Source organism: Camelus dromedarius, chromosome 24 (assembly GCF_036321535.1).
Source record: "Camelus dromedarius isolate mCamDro1 chromosome 24, mCamDro1.pat, whole genome shotgun sequence".
Lineage (NCBI taxonomy): Eukaryota > Metazoa > Chordata > Mammalia > Artiodactyla > Camelidae > Camelus > Camelus dromedarius.
Genome location: NC_087459.1, coordinates 13194265 through 13206681, shown reverse-complemented (window position 1 = coordinate 13206681; position 12417 = coordinate 13194265). Strand labels below are relative to the sequence as shown.

Genomic DNA, 12417 nt, shown 5'->3' with positions numbered 1-12417 from the left:
TTTAACCTAAAGCCAAGTGTACGTGAAGGATTTAACGTTTGTGAGAATACGCCTTTAAAGGCATTTAGGACAATGCTTCCCAGCCACTTGGCATTTCATTTTTGTAACGAATGTTCTGCAAGGATTGTGTAATCTTCATAAAGTTTTTAAAAATGAAAGTGTGGTAAAATTACCTTTTAAAAATACTTTTTTTAACATTTAAAATTTTATTTATTTATTTATTGGTGGGGGAGGTAATTAGGTTTATTTATTTAGTTATTTGATGGAAATACTGAGAATTGAACCTAGGACCTTGTGCATGTTAAGCATATGCTCTACCACTGAGCTATATCATCCCCCCATGACTTTATTTTTTAAAGCAGTTTTAGGTTCACAGCAAAATAAAGTGTGAAGTACAGAGTTCCCACGTACCCCCTGGCACCACACAGTCACAGGCTCCCCCATTATCAGCATGCCTCCCCAGAGAGGTACATTAGTTACAGTGGATGAACCTACACTGACACATCATTATTACTCAAAGTCCATAGTTTACATTAGGGTTCACTCTTGGTGGTGTACATTTTGTGAGTTTGAACAAATGTATAGTGACATTTATCCACCATTACAGTGTCACACAGTAATTTCACTGCCCTAAAAAATCCTTTGTGTTCCATCTGTTCATCCCTCCTTCTCTTCTGACTTCTGATCTTTTTACTGTCTCCATAGTCTAGCCTTTTCCAGAATGTCATATAGTTGGACTCATACGGTCTATGGCCTTTTCATATTGGTTTCTTTCACTTAGTAATATGCATTTTAAGTTTTCTGCATGTCTTTTCATGGCTTGATAACCCATTTCTTTTTAGCGCTAAATAGTATTTCATCTTCTGAATGTACCACAGTTTATTTATCCATTCACCCCCTTAGAAGGATGTCTTGGTTGCTTCCAAGTCTTGGCAATCAGTGATTAAAGCTGCTCTAAATAAACACCTGCGTGCAGGTTTTAGTATGGCCGTGGGTTTTCAGCTCATTTCAGTACATCCCAAGGATCATGAGTTGCTGGGTCATATTGTAAGAATATGTTAACTTTTGTTAGAAACTGTAGAAGTACTTTTATTGAGAATTTTAGGACCCTTCCTGATAAAGGTAGAAGATCCAGAGTTACCAAGACACCAGAGCTGGAAACTGGTGATAAAGAAAAGAGCATTGCAGGTTACTGTGCAATTCGGTCTTGTACTTGGAGCGGCACGGGAGCCATGATGAGTGAAAGAAGTGCTTTTGTACAAGAGAGGTGGAGCTGAACCGTGTTTGTGGTCAGGAGAGAGGGCCCTTTACTCACAAGGAGGCAGAGTCCTGGGCAGATGTTGAGCTGGATGACCTGAGTGCTGATGCACTTTTAAATAATTACAACCCACGTGCAGGGAGCCGTATTTGGACCCACCCAATCTTTGATGTTATTAAAAACTGCAGGGAGTCATGCTTTGCAGCTTTTTGAACCTAGTAGCTAAAATCAAAGCTATTTGATTAAAAAAAAAAAAGAGAGAGAAATTTCCCTGCTGCCATCTTGTTCCATGAGTTCATGGAAACTCCCATTATACAGCACCTCCCAGAAGACATGCCAAGGAAACTTACTCGATGGCCCTTAGTCATAGTACCGTCTTTTTTAAAGTAACTGTCTTTTCCCTCTTTAACTGACTTTGAGCCATGAGAAATAAAATGGAGACGTCTGATTTAATTATTGTAACAATGCACCTTTGAAGATTCAAACATCTGAGTTTCTGCATTGGACGGATATTTATTGAATGACTGTTATGTGCACATACTGTCCCTGAGTACTTCTAGAGTGTGCCAGGAAGGTATGAAGCACTTTATGTAAGGCCTTCCCACGTTGAGGCAAAGATTCTGACCATCTGTGCTTTCCTTTGAGAAAACAGGCTCAGAGAGGTTCATGACAATCCCATGGCTGCCTGGCTGGTGCTTAGCAGATGATGAGTTCAAAACCTCGGACTTCTCATTTATTTACCATGGTTTCCATCACACAGGTGGGGTTGGAGTTCCTGCTCCACCATTAACTAGCTGGGCTAACTTGGCTGGTTATTTCACTCACCAAACCTGGTTTCTCCACAGCAAAATAGGAAAAAAAAAGTTTTAAGTCCCTACCTCATAGGGTTGTTATAAGGATTAGGTGAGATAATGAATGCAGTGCGATTCACTGTTATAAAGCCTTCATTTGTTAGAATTACTCTCTTTTAAAAGTTACCAAGTTCTTTAAAGAACCAAATGCAACCCTCTGGAATGTCAGTGTCAATGCCTCTGGAAAAATGCCAGTTTTTAGTCTGAGGCCAGCAAGTTCAACACTGACAGCCGGCTCTGGATTATCTTTCCAGGATGGGAAGGTGATGATCAACTTCAGTTTTTCCCCCTTCCTCTTCTCTGCTCCACATCAGCTCTGTACTAACGCAGGGACAGTTTCCACTCCTTTTACAGTGTAGACATGAAAAGGCATGTGGGGAAGCAGCCCATTCATCACTTTCGGAAGAACTTTACCCCTGACGTCCCAGCCTGCTGAATGCTGGCTGTTCTTGACTCTCTGACTTAGGCCCACTGAGAGGTAGGGAGCTGGGCCTGGTTGTTTTCAGGAGTGAAAACCCGGTGAGATGTTGGAGGGATGAGGAGGGGACCGAGAGGGTCTGACATACAGAACTCTGCAGAGGGGACCAGCAGCCTGCAGGCCAACACTGGGCAGGACAGTCTCTTACCATATGTCCCCAAGGCCTGGTGCAACTCTGTTTGGTGCCATGTTTGTTGAGAATAATAGCAGCTGACATGAAACAGTGTGCTGTATTCCTTTTACATGGGTCATCTTGAGGACTGTTTCCAAACATCTGGGAAGTGAGGTGAATGATGTTCTCCCCATTTTACAGGTAGGGAGACTGAGACACAGACAGTTACTTGCTCATAGTCAAACAGCTAGAAAACAGCACTGACAGATTCAAAGTTATATATCTTACCTCAAGGCTACTTCTGGGCATTTCCCTTTAACATCTCTGAAGTGAATCATGGCAAGGGTGGGCTGTAGACCCAATGAGGGCTGGGGCAAACCTCTTCACTCCTCCCGGACCTCAGTTTTCTCACCTGCAAAATGGGGGTATTAGTAAAGGCCCTACCTTCACGCGAACTGGTGGCCAGGGGAGGGTTCGTTGGGAAAGATTTGGACAAACAAGAGCCTGGTAAGGGTCTTCCAATTCCTTTAACCCTCTCTGCAAACCTCTGGCTGGAAGCAGCTGGGACCCACGTGGGACTGGGGAGAGCTGCCCCCTTCTGGCTCTGCCGCCAGCAAAAGGGGTCCCCTTCCCACCCCGCTGGCCTTGGATGCCGCCCCCCCAACCCCCGCGGGGCTCCGGGAGGCCGCTCGGCACCATATTTAGTCAGGGGGAGCGGGCAGCCCCAGGCTGGTATGCGGCACTGGGAATTCCTGCAGGAAGGAGCCTGCGCCTGTCCTTTTTGGGTTGTCTCCCGCCCAGCGCCCCCCGCCCACCCGCCGCGCCTAGGGAGGGAGGACCGGACCGGGAACCTCGGAGTTGGTCCAGGAGGGGAGCGGGGCGCCCCGGCTGCTCGCGGGTCCCCGGCCTGGCCCAGGGCCAGCCCACCGCTGCGGCTTCCTTTTATGGCCTGTGTGCGTGCGAGTGACAGAGAGGAGAGAGGCCGGGGAGAGAGCTAGAGAGGGAGGGAGATCTGGAGCCAGAGATACAGGGATCAGAGACAGAGAGATATAGAGACAGTAAGAGACAGCGTTGTTCCGAATGTCAGAGACATACAGAGTGGTAGAAAAAAGGCAGAACAAGACAGAAATGGTGATGGAGATACACTGTCAGACACACGTAAGGCCCATAGGGAGGGACCCAGGGGTAAGGGAGTGGTACTAAGAGGGAAAGAGACAGGGAGGAAACTTAGGAGCAGTTTTTTCATGGGCAAGAATTTTTTGGGGGTGGGGAGGAGCAGGTGAAGGGAACTTTCAAGACCTGGGTGGCACTCACATTCTCTTTGCATGTGACATGCACCTTGCAAATTACATAATAATCACTCACACAAAAACACACTTTTCAGCTTCGGACACTGAGGCTCTGAGAAGGGAAATGACTTGCTTGAGGTCCCGCAGCCAGCGAATGGCGCGCCCCAGGGCCTGAAGTCACAACAATTGGGCCTTTTTTTTTTTTTTTTTTTGCTTGTGGGTGGAGTGGGGACGCCAACTTGGGAAAAGTAAAAACTTCCCCTTCCCGCACGATTCCCAGCAGTCGAGGGCTCCTGCCTTGTACTTTGCAAAGTTCAAAAAATCCCCTTTCCCTACCCTTCACGCAGCACGGCCGGCCCCTTTCCAGGCAGTGGGGGAGGGCGGTGAATAAAATGGGGAGCGGGGAGAGGAGGTTTGGTCAACTCTGACCCCCACCCCAGTTCCTCCCTTGCGGCGGAAGCGGTTAAAGCCCGTGCGGCTGAAACTGACTCAAGGAAGAAATTCTCAGGCATCCGCTATAGACGCTCGCCGCTTGACCCCTTTCTCGAGGGACCCAGAGTCTCGGTGACTGCCCCGCAGCCGGGGTTAGACACCGACCCCGAACGTCTCTGCCGACTGCACCGTGCCCAGGAGCCTTGCGGCCCCTCGCGCCCCTCTTCGGGTGCGTCCCTTGCCGGGCGCCGCCGCAGGTGCGCCCAAGCCCTGGACCAAAGCTGCGCTTCTCCGACCCTGCAGGGGGCGCTGTGGAGGGAGCAGCGCGGGACTCATCCCTACTCCTCCCGCCTCAGCCGCCTCCCCTTTCCCACCCGCGGGCAGCTGTGGGTCTATAAAGAGAGGCCTCCGAGGCGAGCGGGGAGATTTGGATGCCCCGGCCTGGGAGGTGTGCCAGATCTGAGTTCTCTGCCCAGTTTCTTCTCTGCTCTGCCCCCAGTTGGAGATTTGTAAGTATGTGGTCCTGGTTGGGGAAGGGGAATTGAGTAGAGAGTTTAAGGGTCCTACAGGGCAACATACAGGAGCTGGGGAGCAGTGACACGCATCTGTTGTCATCCTCTTAAGGACTATGGGGAGGGGCTGGGGGTTCACAATTTTCATTTCTCTCTGTCCAGTCATCCTAGATTTTCCCCAAACTAGTATCTCCTAAGGTAGCCAATGATAAGTACCACCTTAGGGGTACTTATTAAAGATAAGGCCTGAGCCCAACTCCAGTTACCCTAGAATCTCCAGAAAAACCATACTGTATGTGTATATGAGTCCCAGCTGATCCTTTTTATGAGACAAACCTGGGAGATGTACTGCCTTAGAAATCTCAGCTGTCCAGCTTCCGCAGTCAGGCTTCTAACTTACTCAGGGCACAAAAAGAGTGCAGCTGAACTTCACTGAAAAGTCATTTCATATCACTCAAAGTAGGCAAAGTATGACTCCGAGTGGAGCTGGAAGCGTTGCTTAGTTCTGTTAATGCATTAAATCAGTTAAAAACACATGGGCAGAAAAGGGAGTGTTTTTCATCAGTCTAGAGGATGCGCTGTTGATAACCCTGGAGTGATAATGCTGATTATGATCCAGTTCATTTATTACAGCCTGAGTTTCTTCCAGACGCACCTCCCTCCAAATTTAAAAAAAAATCTCATCCAGGTTGACCCCAGGGGCTTCAAATACTCAGATACCAAGGTCTGTGTTTGCTTACTAAAGCCTGTAGGTGTGTTAGATAAGATGGGGCTGGGATTTCCTGCAGAGCATCCAGTGCACGTGTTACTCTTGCGTCCCACAAAGTGGGCAAAGTGAGAGAAAGTGGCTGCTGCCTGTTTTAAGTTCTCTTTGCACAGAGAGCTAGCTGGTGGGGGTTTGTCTGCTTGAGCAAAGACACTGTTCAAAGCCATACTTATCAAGAGGTAAGAGTAAATATTTAGAAACCCCAAGAAAGGAAGCATTTAAGACAGCATTAAGATTAATGTTAGATTAAATTGCAAACTGGCCTTTTTATACAGAGAGGAAGCTTGAAGACGCTGAGCTGAAAGTCATTCGATGGCAGTGTGTGAAATAGGATATTGAAGGTCCATGGAAGGAAATGCAGTCTTTCTTTGGTGCTTTCTCATTGAGAAAAGCTATCATTGATGGAGCATTTCTGTGCCAAGCACGGTAGCAGTGTTTGACTTAATTGATCTCATTTAATCATCACAACATTTTAAGGAAGGCGTTATGATGCCTGTTTAGTATAAAAGGCAGCTGAAACACAGAGAGGGTAAGTAATTTACCCTATGTCACACAGCTAGCAGGTGGTGGAACCCATTCCTGATGACAGTTCTATACCCTTGATCCCACTGTCTTTTTTCTTTATGATGAACAAAAGCTCTGTTGGAATCAGGTTTCTGGTGGGATCAGATGCGTCCAGTCAGGCAAGTGTTTATCATCTCCTCTTTGAAGAAAACATAAACTGACCTTTTGCAAATTTAAAATAAAATGCACTGCTTGTCCCCTGGTGGCTTGGTAATCTAGTTGGCCCAATGGTCTTAGGTGGGCTGCTGTCTGGGGAGTCCAAAATGTGAACTAACCTGGCCTTCCTTGAGAAGCTCCTGGGGCTTGTAAACACCATGTATTTTATTATCATGTCTGAAAGAGACGTGTTATTCCGTACAAGGTATTTGTTATGGATTTGTTATCATGACTTTTCTGTGCGAGGGCTGAGATTGAGGCAAACATGCCCATTTATGGTAGCGTTTTCCATGAGGCCATCCCTGGCCCCCTCACAAATTAACCTTGTATTACAGCTTTGTTGGTCCTGTCTCTGGGGATTTCTCTGCCCGTGTCCTCCCCATTTGGAAACAAGGAGGGAAGTCCAGAGGAGAAGATATTTGCGAGGAAAGGGAGATTACCTTCGCCTGCTCCCTCTTGTTTGGAAGTCTTATTTTGGGGATGGAAAAGTTGTCTTCTACTTTCCTCAGTGCATCGAGTCCAAGCAGGTGGATTTTGTACTGTAGGCTCAACCATGTGATGCTAAAATCCAATACACGTTAGATTTTTCTGGAAAACCACATCCAATTTTAAATCCACCAGAATCCTAGCATGCCACAGACAAATTTAGAAATCATCCATGTTGGTTTTCCCAAACCTCAGTTTTCCCATTTGTAAAATGGGGCTAATGAGACTAGCTAACGTCAGTCGAGCGCTTTTGCTGGACAACAGGCTGAATCCCTTATGGGCATCATGTTACTAAGTTTTCACAACAATACTTTGGAGCAGATACTGTTATTATCAGCCCTGTTTTACAAATGTGGAGTCAGAATAACTTGCTCAAGTTAGCTCGACTAGCCAATGAGGAAGAGAGAATTCTACCAACCCAGCTCTTTCTAACTGCAGAGCCTTAGGGATTGCCCTGGTGGGAGGATTCAGTGCGACCATGCCACTGAAGGGTTTAGCACAGTGCCTGCCCCTGGGGAACTTCAGAGGGTGGTTATTTATAACATAGATGATCAGAGACCTTAAGGATCTTGCTCAGGGTAGCCCAGCTGATACTTGGCAGAACCAGGAACTTGGTGTAGACTTTCGGTAAAAGAGAAACTTGCCCTTAATTTTCTTTTTGTGTACTCTCTTTTCATAAACTCAGTTCCTATTTGGGTAAATAAAGGTGGTAATTAGAATCTTCTTCCACTCTAACATAGCCTCATTTCTTCCCCTGTGTCAGGAACAGGACAGCTTCCAGGTATCTCGGCCCATTTGTGATTCATTTAGGGTCTCGAAGACATCCTTTAAGAGTTCACATGGGAGTGGGAGGAGCTGTTTCGTTTCCAGGATGGCCTCTTTACTCCCTGGGGTCTCTTCCTTCCACCCCTGACCTTTAAACACATTTAACCACAGCCTCGCTGTAGGGGAAGAGCTGAGTTTGGAGAAGGCCTAGGGGGAATTTGAAGGAACTTTTGGTTTTGTTGAAGTATAGTTGACTTTGAAGGAACTTTTGAAAGGGATCAAATGATGGAGGAAGAAGCTAGCGCTGCCCATTGTTCCTAAAGGGGGACATTGGGCATCTTTGACTTGAATCAGGGGCTCAGGAGGAACAGCCCCCATCAAAGTCCCTAAGAAAGGGCCACAGGGCTCACCTCCTGCTCCCTCATGCACGCTTCAACTTCCTCACCTGCACTGATGAAGCCCGCAGCAAATGACTCAGGATCTCAGGAGCAGTGTGTCTGAGACCACTGGGGGTCGTTACAGCCATTCCCCGGGCTCCAGGTTAAGTACCTGACCCTCTTCCTCCTCCCCTGCCTCTCTACTCCTCCTCATCTCTAGAAAAAATCATGGTTAATGTATTCTTGTGCATCTTTCCAAAACTTTTCTATGTCAAATCTCTTTTTTACACAAATACTGGCATTCTGTAAATTAGGTGTTTTTCCCACTTATTCACATATCTTCAGCATCTTTCTGTATCAGCACATTTTGCTGTTTTCCTTCTTATCATCTGCATAACACTCTATTATATGGAAGTACAGCATCTTATTGAAACATACCAGCTTCACTCCATCATTTATTATAAACAGGGCTTCAGGGAAGATCTTTGTGTATCTATTTATGTCTGATTATATATGAGTTTATCTGTAGGATAAATTCCCAGCAATGCAATTGCTAAGTTTAAGAGCATGCACGTTAAAAATGGATAGATATTGCTACGTACTCCTTTAAAGGCGTTGTGCATTTAAACTACTAATGGTCACATAGGAGGCTGCATTTATCTTAAGCTTTGCTAGGCCAGAGTTGTAAGATACAAAATGCAATGGGGCTTCTAGGGCCAGAAATGGCCAGTTCTCTCTCAATCCTCAAAGCATCCTCCGTGGGAGCCACCCTTCCTCTTGCTAACCAAGTTCTCTATAATTTAGCTTTACTAGTTAAAAGAACTTCCTTTGGAAATTACTTTAAAAACAATTAGTATTCAAATGAGTTAGGCAGATATCATAAAGGGGTTCAGTTGGTGGGGGAGCAGGAATTGGGGTAGCCCACACCAGGAAGTGAAAACAAGGAAGAGACTTTCTGCTCAGAGTAGATCAGGTGTCAGACAGATCTGGGTTCAAATCTTGGCTCCAATGTTTCCAAGTGATGACCTTTACCTTCGTTTACTTTCCAGGATCTCTGCAGTCTTATAGGAATAATAAATAATGCCCACCTCACCGAACACTTAGGAGAAACAGTGAGATGGTGTATATGATAAATTGCCTGGCCCGATACCCCATGAATAGGAAGGGCCCAGTGATTACAGTGTCTATTATTAATAACAGATTTGGAGTCCTGACTGCCTCATGGGGACACTTTGGGGCCCGGAGAATTGGTGCATCTGGGGAGCCCAGTCCCCACCCTCTGCTTCCCTGTCCACATTGGCTCCTCCCACACGTGGGCCAGGCCTTGAACAAGTTTCTCCACTGCAGAGGTCCTGCCAGCTGGTGGCTTGTGTTCAAGGTCAGGCCCAGAAGGTTTTCTTTCTGCCTGCATGGCATTTGAAATGAGCGGTGGTTTAACTTTAGGAGCAGGTGTTTTGTACCTAAACACAGACTTTTGAGTCTGTTGACAATCTGGCAGTGCAGGGTCCACATTCTCACTCGGTGACCACAGGGGGACTTTGGAAGGCGCCACCCTCTCTGAGCAGGACGAGAGGGCTCTGCCCAGCCACCTCCATACATAGCAATGTAGGGCTCACTCTACATTGCTCACCTGACCCTGGAGACAGTTGGCTTGGTGTCTCTGGTCTAAAATCTTGAGCTGGTGGCTTGGCAGGAAAATACTGAGGGGAGCTGTTGGCCAGGTCTGATGATGTGCAAATCCTAAACTGGGCTCTGGGGTATTCCTTTTTCATTAATACAGAAGCAGAAGGGGCAAGATCTTTTACCACCGAGTTCCTCTGGGGAAAATAAAACCGATGCTAAAACAAGCTAAAATAGCTCAACATTCTCAGTTGGTCCAACTTCAACCCTTTGATCCGGAATCACAGATGCCATAAGATGTTAGAACTAGCCAGCCCTCCATATTTTTTCCCCCAGTGAAAAACATGCAAGGCCCAGAGAGGGAGAGTGATTTGCCCAGAGTCACCCAGCAAGTTTGGAGCAGAACTGGGACTTTTGACCCTTTTAATGAATAGATTGTTTGTACTCAAAGAATGAAGCCGTGTGTTGTTGGTGAGGAAGCCAGGATGTGTGCAGGGCTGACACACTGGGCTGGGTCAGATAGCTAATGATAACAGTGGCAGAGTCCTTTGCTTTCATCAAAACATTTGAGAGCAGCCGTTGATCTTGAACTGGACTTAGTATCCATCAGTCCTGTGTAATGACGCTGAAGGTGTCCTTCCAGCTCTCAGAGCTGGTGCAGGGCGTCAGCCGGGGGGCTGGTGGAGGGGGAGGGCTTGAGAGGAAGAAACCAGGTGTTTGGGGAGTCTCCTTGACGTCTGGCATCTGGGCATCTGTCTCTGGTCTGCTCTGATGTGCCCACACTCCACCCATGGGACCTTCTACGGTTGGCATTCCAGGTTAGGACAGGTTAGGGACAATTTTGCCCTCCAGGGGACATCTGGCAGTATCTGGAGGCATTTTTGGTTGTCATGTCTTGGGGGGAGGATGTGCTACTAGCCTCTTTTGGGTAGAGACCAGAAGTGCTGCTAATTGTCCTGCAATGCACAGGACAGCCCCTTGCTGCCTGCACTCCCCCGCCCCACCATCTTGCCAGCCCCAAATGTCAATAGTTCCGAGGTCGAGAAATGCAGCTCTAAATTAAGGACCATAGCAGGAAGCTGCAGGCCAAGTTTTCCTTCCATTTGGTACATAGAGAATTCCATCTCTGGGACTGCTCTCTGCTCACTGCTGCAATCTTGCAAACTGCTTTTCCTTTCTCACTGTGCCTCACCTAATGCCTGACCTGACACTTTTTGCCTGGTTGTCCACTACCTCAAATTTTGAAAACTCAAGACTCTGTGTGCATGCCCAGGCAAGTCCATATAGCAGTACAACCAAATTACCTGGAGCCTTCAAGGTGCCAAAGACTGATCCAGGATGAGTCCTGTGTGTGCTTGAATTTCTTTCCATTCTCTCCCTATTTCAAAGAAGGAGGACAAAGGAGAAAAGATCACTTTGAAAATAATCTTTATGCAGATTCCACCATAACTAGCTGTGCTACAATAGGCAAGTTACTTAACCTCTCTGTGCTTCAGTTTCCTCATCTGTAAACCAGAGGTAAAAGTGCTTCTCATAGCGTTTTTGAGGGGATTGAATGAGATAATAGCTGGCACTCGATAAGATTGAGCAGATTATGATTATTGATATTAGTAATATTGGTTTGTGAGGCTCACTGCATTTTCTCAAAGGCAAATCTCTGGGGTTTAATCAGTGTTTGGTGAGAAAGAGGTCTGTGCCTAAATGCTTTGAAAAGCCGTGGGTTCAAAGGGGTTCAATAGCTTTCAGATTTCAGGACCTTGAATATCCTCTTGAGAGCTCTCCCTCTCGATGGTGGGGAGGGAATGTGTAGCACTTTTCAAATGGAGTTGACAGCAGCATCGATTTTTGAAGCGTCTCAATCTCCATGAGTCCTGCCCCACTCCCACCCTGAATATTTCGAGGGATTGGGGTTCCAAGGAGCACATTCTGGGAAATGGCATTTAGAGTGAAGCCAAGTTCTCCTTCTCTTTTCCTCCTCCTTTTCTTTTCTTTTCTTTTTTTTTTTTTTTTTTTTGACCAAAGTAGATTTCACACATCGTGACTGTCAGAGATCTCAAAGCCACTGGAAGCCGACCAGCCTCTCTCTCCCTTTTTTGGACAGAGACCAAATCTTTGTGCTTGATCTTGTTTGTATTTTTGAGCCCTAGATTAGACAGGAATCCTGGAAGTGGGGATTCTTGTGTCTTTTTTTTTTTTTTTTTTTTTTTTTTTTTTACTGTTGTACCTTTTGCTCTTTTTCTGTCTTTAAGGGTGACTCACAACATTGTAAGTAGGAAGAGCCCACTTGGTTGTCAAGCAGCTCGAAACAAAACACTTTTCCCAACCCTCTTGGGTATAATTGGCTACTATTTAAAAACTTTTCACTGATTGTACTTAATATTACTGAACTGCACAATCAGGTGGTTAAGGTGGTCAATTTTATGATGTGTCTTCTACCATCATTAAAGATAAAAGGAAAACAGAAAAGAAACTGAAATTTTTCATTGAAATGTACTTTGTATCAGAAAAATACACATCCCTGGGGGTAGGCAGCGTGATGAATTTCCACAAAATGAGCACACTCATGTCACTGGCGCTCAGACTAAGAAGCATTAGCCCCACAAGTCCCCCCCGTGCCCTACCCTTCCATGACAACATACGACATGTGTCACCACAGCTCAGTTTTACCTGGTTTTGAGCCTCACACATAGGCATACCTTGTTTTACTGTGCTTCACGGATCCTGTGTTTTGTTTTTGTTTTTGTTTTTGTT

At 46.2% G+C, this 12417-nt stretch overlaps 1 protein-coding gene across 4 annotated transcripts in view; it reads left to right on the top strand.

The window, feature by feature from the left end:
* Positions 1-4777: 4777 nt before the first annotated feature.
* MYH11 (myosin heavy chain 11) overlaps positions 4778-12417 on the top strand; it is a 106704-nt gene continuing 99064 nt past the window's right edge. For all 4 annotated transcript variants that reach the window (XM_010982607.3, XM_031433154.2, XM_031433158.2 and 1 more), the window contains exon 1: positions 4778-4929. The gene's annotated coding sequence lies outside the window, so the exon portion shown is untranslated. The remainder of the gene's footprint in view (positions 4930-12417) is intronic.